The sequence below is a fragment of the Vipera ursinii genome (assembly GCF_947247035.1).
Source record: "Vipera ursinii genome assembly, chromosome: 5".
Classification (NCBI taxonomy): Eukaryota; Metazoa; Chordata; class Lepidosauria; order Squamata; family Viperidae; genus Vipera; species Vipera ursinii.
This window is the reverse complement of record NC_139518.1, coordinates 23,736,111-23,752,330: the sequence shown is the minus strand read 5'-3', so window position 1 is coordinate 23,752,330 and position 16,220 is coordinate 23,736,111. Positions and strand designations below refer to the sequence as shown.

At 37.9% G+C, this 16,220-nt stretch overlaps 1 protein-coding gene across 1 annotated transcript in view; it reads right to left on the bottom strand.

Annotated features, from left to right (window-relative positions):
• PLCH1 (phospholipase C eta 1) overlaps positions 1–15,520 on the bottom strand; it is a gene marked incomplete at its 3' end in the record, with an annotated part of 135,681 nt that extends 120,161 nt beyond the window's left edge. The window contains exon 1 of the mRNA XM_083364962.1: positions 15,089–15,520. The remainder of the gene's footprint in view (positions 1–15,088) is intronic.
• Positions 15,521–16,220: the final 700 nt, after the last annotated feature.

The window sequence follows — 16,220 nt, the reverse complement described above, 5'->3', positions numbered from 1 at the left end:
AATCTTGGGGGGAAATGAACATGAAAGAAAAGGAAACAAATGAAAAAAATAGAATGAAAATAGAATAAGAAGAGAAAGTACAATCCCTATAAAAATATTAGAAAATAGATTCCTTGAAAGATGCTTGGATCAGTGAAAAAAGAATTGTGATTTCCACAAACATGGAGTAACATTAAAGATATGATCCAGGAAAAATGCTGGATTATTTTGTGTGAATACACAATTATTTCCAAGTACTGAAAGATATATTGTATAGGTCTGTGATCATTTGAAAAAAAGACAATGTATAAATTGGTTTATGAACTTACTGGATGTAAGGATGGTTACAAGAATAGAAAACTATGAAGAACTATAGTGAATGGTGTTGGTGTGACAGTTTTATGGAAGATTATGCACCATTAAGGTCTACTGCATCCTTCTGCAGCAGAAACAGTTTCTATCTATCTGTTTTTGCCTCATTAATTTTCAGACCACAAAAAACACTACCCAAGGCATTATGTTTTGGAAAAAGGTACATGATAGTCCAGTTCATGAGGGATGGGGATAGCCCATTAGCCAAGTTAATTGCTTTAAGGAACAAGCTGCTCCAGACAAGCTATGCAACAGAAAATAAACTCAGAGGAAGCTGAAGCACATGACAGAACAATTCCATCAAAAATTTAAAAAGAAAAACCCAAAGCATATATCTGCCTTATCAAATACCTTAGTTGCATTAAAATGTGAAGTTTACTGGAGGAAAATTTCCCAAATTTGCCGAGTTTCATTTCAGTTTCACCAATTATTTAATTTTATTGCTTGGCCAGCAGAGAAATCTATGGCTTAGCACAGATGGCTGTTAGCTGCTTTTTCAACCACTGTCAAAGCCCAAATCATACAGGACAACTGGAGCAATAGACTCAAAAAAGCAAAGTATTCATTGACAGTGGAGTTATTTGCTTTACAGAAGCCCTTTCCAAAATGTTCCATGCTCTAACATCCAACAAATAAATGTGAGGGCAATGATTTTTTTTTAAAAAAATCTAATATATTAATATTTGACAACATTGAAAAATGTATTTCTGTTCTCCAAAGCTACATAGCTTTTACATAGCCATGTTCACTTCATTCAACAAATAATTGATGCTCATAATAGACGATTGTCCTTCCCTTTCTAGCAGCATTTAGTTCCCTTAAAATCCATCTTTTCATTTTCCATCATTTAGTCAAAGTTGTATCAAAATACCCAATTTGTCTAGCTTTTCACAATTTGTGACTACCAACTTGAAATCGTATCTTCCATTTTCTCTGCCAAACATTAATTTTTAGACCCACATTCAATCTATTGTATATTTTCTGAAAATCACTTGAGTTCTCATCCCAAAAATGGTCTATAAATTCAGAATGTATGTACATTCATGCCATCAAACCATATCCTCTGATGCCACCACAAGCATTTATTTTACTCTTATCTATAAATATATTAAATAACAAAGGGAATATCATACCTCGTTTAATCCCTGTTCAATGTTATTTGATACTTATTCAATTTATTCTCATTCACATTTTACCTTGAATACCACTCTTACCATGTAGTAGCCAATGTTCAACTCTGTGTAAACTTTTCCATAGTAAACATTCTTACCTTCATATACTTCTCAGTAAACTGAAGAAAAGCAAAAATCTGATCTTTACAACTCCTTCTTGGCATAGAGATGCACTGGACTTCCCAAATTTTACTCATTTTCACTCCTGTAAACTTTAAACCACAACTCTGCCAACTAAATGCGGTATATTTTTTACATTCACTATTGGCACCTCACTTTGTAAGGGATAACAATTATATCCAACTCTATGGCTTATTTCCATCCAGAATTGTTCATTCTTCTAGTTTCAGTAAGAAGAAAAAAATTCATCCAGATCAAGCATGCACACCCAATATATCCTTCTTATTCATTTGTTCCATGATTTTGTTTCCCTCCCATGATAGCAGGGAGAGATAGTTCTATACCCCCTTGTTCAACGCCATCTTAATTGTTCAATCTAAAAATCATTTTAGCTTTTTCCATTTTCAGCAAAAAGTCTGAAAAAGTACTTATTTTATCTTCTGTCGTGCATGCTTTAATCTAATATACATATAATTATTGTGCTGGATAATGAAATAGTATTTTCTTCTATGTAATATCTGTCACGAAGAATATATTCTTCTGAACTTGTTCAACAATCCTCTTCTCCTTTCTAAAACTTTCACTCCTTTTAGTGCTAACCATTTTTATTTATTCAATTTTGTAATCCATAAAAAGGGAGTAAAAATAGGAGTTTTTTTACACATACATAACATGTGTCATAACACTTTATGGAATACTTTCAGTATTCTGTACTTCCGTACACAGTCATCTCAGAATTTCATGTTTCCCTTTTTTTCTGCTTCTTTGTTTAGCATAGTCAATCAGCTTTCTTAGCAAATTTAAACATTCTTCTTTCTCACAGAGATATATATTACCTGCTTATAAAATTCAAAACAGGATTTAAATGACGTAATATTTCAAATTTAACTTCCCCTTTAGTCCGGCTTTTAGTTTTCTTTTTCCAAAATCCAGTAAGTTTTTTCCACTTGATTCTTTTAAACTCTTTATAATGGGTTCCTTTCTTTTTACTTTAATCTTTCCCAGATCAAATGGGACTGGGAAAGGTGGCTTTAGGTGTTTGTTGCTCTGAAAGAATCTTTACACTTAAAATCTGGTGTCCTTCCAAAAGGCTTTTGCATGAGGCTGTGGGCATAATGACTTTTTCCATGGTTCCTAGTGCTCTCCTCCCTCCAGACCCTGTAGACATCTTCACGAGGAGCTCCTTCTCCCAGAGTTCATGTTGGCAATCTCATGGCTTCTTATCTGGAGAAGCTCCATTAGTTCAGGCATATCTCCTGGTTCTTGGTCTCCACGTCACTCTATGTCCTTGTTGGTGAAGATTTATTAGTTTGCTATGTTCTACCAGGAACTCAATGAGAGAACTTTTCCAAGCTCTTCTTTTAAAACAGGTTCAATGGAGACACCAAATTTAGGTTGATGTATCTCCTCTGTAGATAATGGTCCTGGTAATTGCAATGTACTATTCATTCCCATCTTAGCTTATCTGGGCCACTTACCCTTTGCCAACTTCCTAACATGCCTCATTTCTCCATTGCCTGCCACCAGTCATTTCCATTCCTTGAACCTGTAACAATTATGTGAAGACAGCATACATGACACCACACATGCATGCTTAGCTTTGCCATTAGATCAGAACAGCAGCTTGTCTCAGCTCAGTTTTTCTCTTCTACCAAGAAAGCAATTATCCTTAGGAAGATAAGGGAGCACTGACCCAATATTTAATTAAATTGGACACTGAAATGAATTCTATACACAGTTTAAATGTTTAATGCTACACATATTTCATCTTGATGACCTGAGAGAAACTGTTCTTCCCTAGAAACTCTCAGATCTATATTTAGAGTAGGTTAATTGCAAAGGCCATGTTAATCAATTGCAAAGTGATTACGCATTATCAATGTAATCTGTATGTATATTATTCAGCTTTTTTTCTGTCCATAAGATTAACTGCCAAGAGTGCTTATTTACACACTGTCATTTCTCAAGCTAATCCTTTGCTTACAACCCCAAATTAATTTTATTTCTTTTTTTATATACATTGTTTTTTACTTGACCATTTCTCTTGCACTGTCCACAGGAGAGAGTCAATCTTCTATACTACCCCTCTTAAAGCAACCTGAACACACCAGGTGGTAGATGCTAACCTCCCTCCTTATTGGTTTTTAAAACATGACAGCTGTATGTCCCTCCCTTTCCATGTTTTTGTCTCCCTAGAGTCCCTCCATCCATCCTTTAGGAACATGTGACCAGGCTGTCATCTTTTTCCTCTGAATTGCTTGCCAGCTGGGTAATGGCACAAGTGAATACTGCCAAGCAAGCCATCTGGCTTTCTTTTTCTCCCTCTAGTTATGTTAGCCATAGTTTCAATACTACAACTTTTTCATGGAGAAAAGAAAAAGACATACCAGAAAATTTTTTATTGATTGCATTACAACTCTTCTTAGATGGTGACTTGATCTACAGATGCAGAATGACACAATAGGATCTTGAGTGCTAGGGATTTGCCATTTCAGATATATATTTTTTGTAGTGGAACCACTATAAGTACTATGATGATAAAAGAATGATATGCCTTTATCACATTAGTAATATGATAAAGAATGTGTTTATCATGTCAGCAATAAAGGCATTTTTCCGTTTTCCTTGTTCCGATTGTTTTCCATTTGTGCAGTTGTTCAGAGAACATCAGAAACATGTTTCTCTTCTATACATATGTAGTACATCTCTCTCCAGTGTTAAGTAATCTACTCTTATTCCACTGTATGTGTAATCCAGGCCAAGCAGATGCAGCTATTAAATGCGACAGAATGTGTAACTGTCCTGAGAACAGGATAAGAAGTGGATTAGAGTATTATAAATTGATTATGGACAGTTTTTATATGTTTGTATATTGGTTTTTGACTTTGTGAGCCAGCCAGAATTGCTTAGATGAAATAGAATGAGATGGAAATCCATACAAATAAGGAGGAGGAGAAGGAGATTCCTTTGTCTGGGGAAGAAAGGAAACATGAGGAAAAGACTTAGAGTGAATCTGCTTTAATTAATTAGATATAAATTGTCTGAAGAATTTCTTTGACAAGCTTCCAAGATTCTGTTATAACACCTTATTACCAACCCACATCTTTCCAGACATCCAAATGCTTCTTGTTGCCTGAGTGTGACAGTCAGATGGGGCTTGACATCAAGTCAATTATAATGTTGCTTTGTTATTGCAAAAAGACAATTCTTTAGAGTATTACATGATCAAATGAAAATCCAACATTTTATTCCTAAGAATAAAGTACCAAAGTAGAATAGAGTAGAATGAGGATTAAAATAAATTTCCTAAGCATTAAGTGGCAAAGTAGATATAAGGGATGCAACTATAATAACAATCTGCTGTTTATCCTACACAGCAAATTGTCTTGATTCACACATTGCACTAAAACATCACTTAATAAGAATTGATTGAATCAGCCAATAAATAATGATGCAAAATTTATAAACTATAATGGCTAGGATCTGGTCAAAACCAAAACCAAACATTTAAGGGCCCAATGCAATGTGTCAATCCAATCACCAACCTGCATTGTTATATTACATTAGCAGGTAATGGATTTTCTTCAGGATCCCCAGCAGCCAACTTACATGCATTATTCTGCATTGCTGCTTTCAACCTCAATAGCTTCAGTTTTCCTGCAGCAATATAACTCAAATCAAAAGTCCCTTGGAATTATGCCTTCCAAAACCCACTGAGGATCTAGTCTCTAAACATGTTTTCTTGTTCTAGCTGCTGTGCAACTTCTCACTTCAGGCAAGTAAAATATTTCCCTTGCACTAAAAAGTTTGATCAAAATAAAGACTGTGAATGATGGCAGAAGTTCTACATATTTATATTGGTATTCTAGACAGAATGACGAGATGGAGGCAAGCTACAGTTACTTTAGGCTTAAAATATTGGACAACAGAGAAGACCAAAGTAGCAAGGGACAGGAGGGACAGTAAGTTGCTAGTGCTTTTTATAAGTAAATTGGATGGGTCATTTTTCAACAGTTGTTTGCAATTCCTGCAATTCCAGTATATGATGGTTGACTTTTGTCTTATGTCAAATTCTTACATAAATTCTGACAACTCAAAAAATTCTTGGCTTAACTTCCTTAACCTCCTGTGAGAAACTAAACTGCCCCAGTAACGATTGATTTGTTAGAAAGACAATTGTTTCTTCATATTAGTCTGTTTCGAAATAAGGAGATAGTACTCCACTCCAGGATCAATCAAAATGTGACATCTGGTCTAAAGCAGCTCAGAGAAGTATATGCAATGCCATGCCGGGTGGTAACGTTGTGGTCTATAATCCAACAAATCAGAATGGTACCAATTTGGGGAAAGCACATCTACTAAAATGACATTATGCATTAACAATCAATCAATAAAGAGTTAATGTTTTCCAGAGAAAGATCATGTCACCAAGCTATGCATTCAATAGCTGACCTTGGGTATAAATTGGAATCTTCATATATCTCTCCAATGTCAGCCATTGCTCACTGAAACATGAAGGTTCACTCATTATAACTGATGCTCAAAATAGATCTACATTTAATCTATATCAAATGATCTCTCACACCCAAAAGGGACAATATTTCTAGGAAAATGCTACAATAGGCTGTGTAAAGTCACCTAAACTTTGCTTTCATAAATGAAACATCCATATGTATATTTTTCAATAAATAAATCTCTAAAATAAAATGCATTCTTTTGCTTTTGATTCCAATTAACGGCGTAAGTTGTACTTTGTAGGCAAAAAAATCTCATTTACAAAAAAATGTATTTGCATATCATCTATTATTCTGTAATATGGAGAGATACACATCTGTTTCATGCCAGTGAAACAGGTGATCTCACAGGTGATCTCAGTCCCTTTCAATGTTAAATGTTTCACCAAGGTATCATATCTTCTGTTTGAGTCCATAGTTGTCAGGATATGTTTAGCCCCATTTCATTTCCATTATAGAAAATATTTTTCCATTTAATGTTATGCCAGCTGGATCTCAAAAATAACATACTGTATGTCTCTAGGCTTGGAAACTCGGTAGGTTCGTATATACAACTATGTTACCTTATCACCAAGCCTAAGCAGCTTATGTCTCAAAATGAAAAAAACAACAGCTATAATTCATAAAATTCATCCTCAAAAGACATCTCCATTCCAAAGTCTCTACAAGCTTTCCAAGATAAAGAAAAGACTTTTCCAAAGTAAGTTGGCTGCAACCAAGATACCTGCTTCTGGGCTTCCACCACTTAACTTTTGGGGGAAAGGGAGGGGGGGAGGAATCTGCAACCAGGCCTCTCACTTAGTACATACCAGATGGGCAGATTCTACCCGCAGTAAAAAATAACAGGATTTCATCCATAAAGGGCTTACAGATTATACCGAGTATCCTGAACTAAACATCTGCAGGCTAGGCAGCTTCCACAATATTGGTGTTATTTTGTTGCAGCGTTCTCATCAGTTAACAAACTACCTCCCCCAGTATCATCCAATCTATATCTTGACATCAGCTGGAGAAGCCTTGCTTGTGTCCCAATTTTTATGATTGGTTCATAGTGAGGAAGCCAAGAATAAGGTTTCTTGATGACAATGTTCTAGCAACTGACCTCCCTTTGAGAAATGCTCATTGTGTGTTTTTTTTTTAAAAAACCCAGCTTGGTATAATGGTTAAGGTTCCAGGCTGGAAACCAGGAGACTGAGTTCTAATCTCACCTTAGGTATGAAGGCCAATGACGCTCACTGTCAGTTTAACTCACTGTCAGGGCTCTTGTCACAACAAAATAGGGAGAGGAAAGAGTATTAGGTATGTTTGCCACCTTGAGTTATTTATAAAAATAATAGTGGGGGGTAGGATTAAAATCTAAAAATAAAAAATCTAAAAATAAAAAGAAACCAATGTTGGGGCAAGTTATAGTCATTCACTTGCCTTTTGCATTAAATATTAAATTAATATTTAAAATGTTAAAAATACTTATTAGCCATTGTTACTTTTTTATGATAGTTTTATTTAAGACCACCCACCCCCCGTCATTTTATGTAAACCACTCTGAGCAACTCCAAGAGGAAAATAAATATAACATTGAATTGAGTCCAACTGCTACTGGCTTCCTTAATACATCCACATCATTTTGTTGGTAATAATATAGAAATAGTTTGGAATTGCATGTTCTTAACTCTGTAGTCTAAATCTTATTCTAGAGTTAGCTGATGGTCTTCCTTCCAAATATTAATCAGATCTGGTTTTCTGAAAACAGCATGGAAATAAAATAAGCTTATCTATTTTCAGACATTTTTTGGTGGAAGATCATGAAGTTGCAGTCTTTGACTCATACAAAAATGGCAGAGATTGCTGTTCTTTGATCGAGGTAAAAACCACCAGTTGGTTCAACATGAAATTCCCAATTGCAAGTTTTGTAGGATTAATAGGACAAATATCTAATAAGGGCAGTTGACTGCCTCTTATATACATCTGAGCAATGTATAAATTTCAAAGGCAAAACACCATAACAAATAAGGCTATTCTATAGAAGAAAGAAAGCACTGTACCCAATAGAATTTCATAAAGTTGATGAAGGCATATATGTTAACTAGGGTGAAACGTCTTAGTCTTGCTGAATTATTAAGATTCTAAAGTTTTTAGAGGTGGGGGTCCCAGAAGCCCATTTAAAGATTATAAGTTAACAGAGATAACGCACTTCCCATCTCACAGACATTTCCAAACATGATCCCTGTAAACTACACTCAATTTGGAACACAAGTCTCAGGGTGAAAGAACCAAAGCATTTACTCTGATTCTTAGGCAACTTCACAAACTTAGTAACTATTCTTAATACAGGTAGTCCTTGACTAACAACCATGTTTGGTGACCATTAAAAGTTACAATGACCCTGAAAAAAATGACTTATGACCGTTTTTCACACTTACGACCACTGTAGCATCCCCATGGTCACATGATCAAAATTCGGCTGCTTGGCAACTGGCATGTGTCCCGAGGTCACCTTTTGTGACCTTCTGTCAAGCCAAATCAATGGGAAAGCCAGATTCACTTAACCTTGTTACTAATTTAACAACTACAGTGATTCACTTACCAATTGTGGTAAGAAAGGTCATAATACGGAGCAAACTGTCTTACTTAGCAACAGAAATACTGAGCTCAACTGTGGTCATATTTGTGTAGTAAATCTTGCATATTTGTGCCAGTTCCAAAAAATACGTATGTGGAGGGAATAGAAATGTCCTTCAATGTCAGAAATATTTTTTCTAATGTTTAGGAGATGTTGCACCATATTCTTCTTTAATGTTGACTGCAAAAAATAATTTTGCTCCTGAAAAACAATGTAGGAAGAATTATTCTTCTTTAAATTCATAGAGGAGATTGCTTTTAACATTTTGGATTCAAACTCAACTCCTAGGATAAGCTGGAGCTTCTAAGCACAGTTCTTGCATACAGTATTTCTTGCTTGCATGGGAAAGTAAACTTTTGCATTAAAAGGAGGGTATTCTAAATTAATTCACAAAGAAAGTAACTGTACAGTGTATTAGTTAATACAATGTGTATGTCTATGTGTGCACTATCGCAATTTTTGTATTAGTCAGTACTTTCAATATGTTCACATTCCTTCTCCTACCAAACTTATTTTGACAATGACCATGATTCCTCACCATCACTGAAAAGCAAATTTTATAAATATTCTAAGGATGGTTTTTTACTTCAAGACTTATAGCAAGTTAGTTCTTTGAGTCTGATGCTACTCATGGTGATGTTACTGTACAAAATTTAAGACAAAAAGGCTCCTAATTCACTGTTGGACAAAAACTTTATCAGGACCAATCCAAATGTCACCAAAGTGTGTGAAAGTTTTCACATTATCACGCCCATCACACATGATGGGACACAGAAGGGAGGGAATGGGAAAGAAGCAGAAAGCTTTTTAAAGGTCAGTGACCTCATGACCACAACACCTGGCCTTTAAAAAAAGCCTGCTTCTTCACCAAACTCTTGCCTTTTCACCCTCTTCAGTAGGTAGCCCAGAATGGATAAAATTCAATTTTGTTTTTTTTAATTGTATCAGATGTTGCATTCTTTTTTCTTTTGTAAAATGTTTTGCAAAATGTGTGGTTCAAAGATCATGAATGTATTTTCTAACTATCTGTACTTGCCAATATGGAAACGATAAATCAGTTAATATCTGAGACAGTAAAGATCACTGCAAAAGTATACAGGTTACAGAAATTAAATGTAAGGAAATTCTAAAGCAGACATGTCAAACACAAGGCCCGGGGGCCGGATCCGGCCCGTGAAGTGGTTTCATGTGGCCCGCGAAGCCATCCTGGAAACAGTGAGGGAATGGCCCCCACTGCCTTGACCGTGGCCCAGAGACCCTCCTCCTGCCAGAGACCCTCAGATCTGTCCCACTCCTGCCCGGGCCCCCATAGGCACCCTTGATGCGAACAGTGTAGAGCTGGCCATGCCCACCCAGTAGGCCATACACACTTTAGCCACGCCCACCCAGTAGGCCACGCCCACCCTGGCCATACCCATCCGGCCTCCTGAGGGCAACCGCAATGCTGATGCGGCCCTCAATGAAATTGAGTTTGACACCCCGTTCTAAAGTAATGGGAGACCATTTAAAGATGGCAATAGTTGTTTCCAGACACATCATGGCAAAAATATTATCCAAGTATCCACAGTGAATACTGATCCAGGGGCTGATACAGCTATTAATAATTTCAATGTATTCTAGGACCATCATTTCATCACACCTTTTATCAGAAGTGCACTGGAAAAAAATCTTACTAAATTATTGCTTTATCTTATGGGCAGCTTTTGAAAATAAAAACTACACCTCTTGTTGAAAACTAAAGAACATATGTTCAGATTCTATTAAAAAAACCAAGCATGCTAGGATTTACAAAATCCTCTGGATAATACATACACTGTGATTTAGATAACAAAATACAGACTAGCAATTTAAGCCAATTTGATTTAAATAAAATATGTCCTCACCTAATCTGATGAAAAAAACTGCAGAATTCAAAAATTTATACCTTCTTTTTTAGCATTTTGGTCCATTATAATAAAGGTATCAGCCATCAGTGGATTTGGGCTTTTGTTTCAAATGGCTTTAAAGGATGAAAGCCTTACTTGGAAGTAAGTCTCAATGAATTCATTCCTAAATAGGTAAGCAGTTAAGCATTCTTAACTCTATAACTCTAAACAAACATGACTAGAAACTTGGTTCCAATCCTAACAGGTTTATTTCTAGGAGCCTACATAATCCTATTGTTCTGGGAAATTAGGAGATTATGACTAGGATCAATTCAGAAGACATAAAATCCATTTCAAAATAAGGAAATTGATACAAAGTACAAAAACAGTTCTTAGCAGTGTTAGAAACTGCATGGAACAAACCTTACAAAATGTCATCCCAAAGGTTAATAAAATGTTGCTGATGAAGTGACACAGTGCAGTGGAGGGGAAATAATGAGTTAACTGGAACGCCATGTGTTCAGGCCAAAACTGCCTTATGGTGTCCACAGTTGCTCACACAATCAAAAATGCTGTCCATTTTCACAGCCAAGAAATCGCTTACCAGCACCAAATGCCCATGAAGAGGAGGCTATGTTGATTAGTGAAAATTGGTGCGAGACCAACAAATGTTCTCTGGTTTGATAAGCGCACACGCCTGGCTGCTTGAAAGACAAAGCTAGGCTAAGTTCCCCAGAACTATAAAAACGATTGACCCTGGACATTAACTGTATTGACAGGGACCAAACATAATGCTGTTAATCAACAAATACAGTGAGCAGGGAGGCTGTTTTGAAAAGGACAAGGAAACAGGGCTTTCCAGCAGATTCCCGGAGCCTCTGTCAGTTTGCCAGTGTTTTAAATGGTAAAGTAGTAAGACAGGAGGTGAAGAGGAAAAGCAATCAACCAACTCGGAAGAGATTAACCCTTTACTCTGCCTGCCCTGTACAACAATCCATCTATTTAACACATATAAGGCATGTTGCAGGAGATAAGAACTTGGAAGTGACATCCATACATCCCAGAAGACTCTGAGTTACCTTTGGGACAAGAGCACTTAATCGCATCTACCACTGCTGGCATTGTTTGGATATGTTTAGATATGTCATCTAATATCTAAACAGAACAGACTGAAAATTGTCAGCCCCACTTGCATACCATCTTTTGTCATATACTGTCAGAGATAAGATAGTAGAGAAAGAGCTTCTAGTAATGACCCTATTACTTTTTCAGTATGTTTATCCCAAACACCCATTTAATTCAGCAACAGTTCTTATGCCCATTTAGAATAAGTTGTCTTTGTAAAAAGATTCCTGAAATTTAAGGGCTCATTTTTTAAAAAATATTCAATACTGTAAAAAAAATTAAACACTTGCTTAGATGCACATAAGTTATAATCTTATGTGCATCTAAACAGCAACCAAACTGAACTGTGATAGCTTTACTTCCAAGGAAATAAGCTTATGTAGAGTTGCACTCACCTATTTTGCATATGATCAATTTCCTATACAGGAGGAAGCAAATACACCCCATATAAAATATACATTCCTATTTTGGTACACATATCTGATAAGCCACAATACACATGCTGTACATGTCTCTTTTCTATCCAGAAGCTATTTAGGTATCTATCCATTGCAATACTATCTGTGTGGTCTGCTAACTACTGTGATGACTATCTATGTAGTTACTAGGAGTCGAAAACAACTTGGTGGCGCATAATCAATTGCAATACCATAATTCAGGGCAGTTTACATAAATATAATTCACAAAATGCAACTTGCATGTGTAGTTCAAGTCCAAAGTCTGTACCCAAAGCCCATTGGTATAAGATGGTTTTTGCTGCTCTGCTTCCCTCAGGTGACAAGGCATTTCATATCATGGGAGCTGCCACAAAAAAAGAAGAGTTTACAGACACCCACTATTTTAACTTCACATCCTGCCTTGTACATTCAACCTATTTCAGGATGAATGCACAAGGCAGGATGGTCCTGGTTGGGAGAGATAATTCTGCAAGTAATAGAAGTAAAAGTTAAAGCCAGCATCCTGAACTAGAGTTGGGAGTTTAAATGTAGCCAGTACAGCTACCTTAAGGTAAGCATGATGTTGCCAAATCTACCCTCTTCTGTCAGTTGTCAGGTCACTGCATTTTGAACCAACTGTAACTTTTCAGTCCTCCTCAAGGACAGCCCCATATAAAGTGCATTGCAGTAGTCTAATCATAAGTATATGAATTACTATAGTGAGGGTGTGCCCTATCTTAGCAATACTGCATTTTTGGAGAAACACGGAATCTTCTATATCTTCAGACAGATTTAAGCTGGACCAGACACCAACTTGAATCTAAGACATGCAAAGTAGACATTATATTCCTGCATCCCAGTGAAATTAATGTGGACCTGTACATGTGCAATTATATAACTTGTGTAGAGATCTATGGTTTATATTTACACCATTAAGTTTTTCATTACACCAAAGCTGCCTTTAAGATCATGATATCACCTTAAATGTTTTTAAGTATTTAATAATATTAGTTACACAAAGCTTTCAATTCATCAAAGTTCTGGATACATTACCAGACACTTGAAACTAATTCCCTTAAAATCAATGGACTTAATTTCTGAGTAAATAAGCTTAATACTACATTAAATATCATCTTTATTTCTTTTAAATGTCCTTGGTGTTTTACAATATGAATTTTTATCAGTTACACCATGAGAAAGCTTTTTATTTCTACTTTATAGTACAACCCGTGGTGAAAGCTCTGTTTTTCCAGTCATTAACGATACAGTGTCAGAAAGGGGAATTTAAATTCAGTCTCTCACATTGGAGTTCAACTCAGGATCCACTATTCCAAAAGTTAGCTTTTAATAACTGAATCAAGCTAATATAAATTATCAACCACTTCTGAATATAGGTGATTCCCATTTCATAAGGCCTTCATCCTGCCTGATAAAATTCCTTGAGCGCTCAAAAACCCGTGCATTATTTTATTTATGAGTTCAAACACAAGGCCCCTCCCTTTAGCTCAAGCAAGCACTAAAAGGGGCTAACCAAATTTAAAAAAAAACCCAGTAAGATCCAAAACTTTAAACAAACGGTAAAAATCAAGCCAATGAGAAAGAGGCATCTATAGAGAATTCTGTGCCTAATTTTTAATCCAGCTAAAAACACACCAGCTACTCTTGCCTGCCACCTGATGCAGCCAATGTCCCTGCAGAGGCTGATTTACTCAACACAACAAAGGGAGCTCTCAGTCACCTTTCTTCTCCCACCCACCACCACCATTAAGTTTGGGGAGACAGGAAAGGGAATGATTGACCAATGGAGGCTGCTTTTCTGAGGGGAGTGAATCCACATGAGGCTACTTAGTGACTAGGACAGGGGTCGGCAACCTCGGCTCTTTTATGACTCGTGGACTTCAACTCCCAGAATTCCTGAGCCAGCATAGCTGGCTCAGGAATTCTGGGAGTTGAAGTCCACGAGTCATAAAAGAGCCGAGGTTGCCGACCCCTGGACTAGGAGATCTCAGTAAACAGATGGAAGATAATAAGCAGCCTCCACAATCCCTCCCTTTTCTTCCGGGCCCCCTCCCCGGCCTTTTGTCTCTTCTGAAAGGATAAGAGAAATGGTCAAGAAAAGCACTCCCAGGCCCACCTCGCAGCTGGAAAGGCAAGCCCTCCAACACTTTCCACGACTTTGCAGACCGCAATCCAAGGCCACCTTCTTCCTCGGGAGCCGGTCTAGGTGGCCTCAAGAGAACTTCCAATACTTCCCAGGGACCGCGCATCGGGCCGGAGAGTAAAGGAAGAACGACCCTCTGGAACACAAGTAGGGAAGCCTTGTTTATTTAAGGGTGCGAGGCCGGAGCGTGAGGGGGATCGAGTCTCCCTGGGAAGCAAGAGGATTTTCTCCGCAACCGCAAGCGCCGAGGGTGGCTCATCACGGGGTTAGGGGCGCAAACGCAACTGGTAAGAGGAGAGGCGCTCCAGAAGTTTAAGCCGACTTCCTCGCCCTCCCAACGGGACGCGTGCAGGTGAGCCGCCCGGGGATGGGCCACTTTTCGCAAGGTGGCACCCTCGGCGCGGCGACTTGCGCCAGAGCCTTCAACCCGTTCGGGGGGATTCGCCTACAAGGTTTCCAGGAACACAAAGGATGACCTGCTCTTCGCTCCTAGATGCCGCGACCACCCGGCTCTCCTCCGAAACCATTTTCCCTAAGCCCTCCAAATGTACCGGAGTCCCGCTCTCCTACTTCCCAGGCATTGGGGAGGGGAGGGGGGATTAGGAAACCCCCAACGTATCCGGAGGGCGCCCGGTTGGGGAAAGCTTTGCTGAAGTTCCCTTGCACCTTTCCTAATTATCCGATAAGTCCAATAAGCAGCCCCGCTGCTCTTTACAGACCCACCTTTCCAGGTTTCTTGCTTCCTTCTTTCCTGGCGCCTTTTCTTTTCTTTTCTTTTCTTTTTCTTCTCTTCTCTCTCTTTTTCCTCCTCCTGCTGAACCTGAAGTGGGTTTTTGAAGACTTTCGCACACCGGGCAGCAAAGTCTCCAGCCGCCCCCAGCCAGCTCTTTCAGCTGCCGCCACAACCTGCTTTCTCATTCAAACACACAGCGAGCCACCCCCAACTGCGCCGAGGAGAGGGAAAAAAAACCCGGAGTGCGTTTTTGGAGTCCGGAATGGCTCCTGCAAAATGCTGGGGATTAAATCGCTCGATTTTGCGAGTTTGGGCTCAAATCTGATTAAAAGCCCCAATCCCTCCCGTCAAACCTGGAAATTCATAAATATTTTAAAGCTGCTTTCTCACAGTGACACAGTCAACCGTAAAAGATACGCACTCGGGGAAATTCATTTGTGTATTATTACCTATTTTAGGGTTGGGGTCACACAATCAGCTGAACCAGCCCAAAAGCAGAGTAGCTTTATCTGCACACCTACTTAAGATACAGATTTATTAACCTGAGTTTAGCCTAGCTGTGTCTCACAACCTTGTGTATGTAGTCATGGTTCAGTAAGTTGTGAAAACACAAGTACTGTATAACTTAACTCCATAAATTCTGAGACTTTTAATCATAACTGAGTGTCATGCCACCATGCTTATCATAAGATCATTACATCTCATCTGCATGTAGTCTGGATGTCTCTGTTGACTGAAGACCACCTCTTTCTGTATTCATCTACCCATTTAATCAGATTTAGTAGAGCCAATTTCCTTCATGTCTCATCTTTCCTAGATTGTCATCTGACGGAACACTGAAAATGGGATTTTTGGCTTTTCCCCACACTTTAGAATTCTCTCCCTGCAGAGGCTCAGTCAGCTCCATGAATCATAGACTTTAGGAACTGAGAGGATTAAATAGGACCTAGGAAGGTCCTTTATTTAACATGAAAGGAGAGCATCTAATGACTGAATGTGGGTTTTGCAAACATACAACTGCTGTATTTTTTTTGCTCAATATATCTTGTAAGCTTGTTATTTTTATGCGTACTTATGGAGTTCTTGTGGATGTTATTTTTTATTGTGTAATAGTTAGCTACC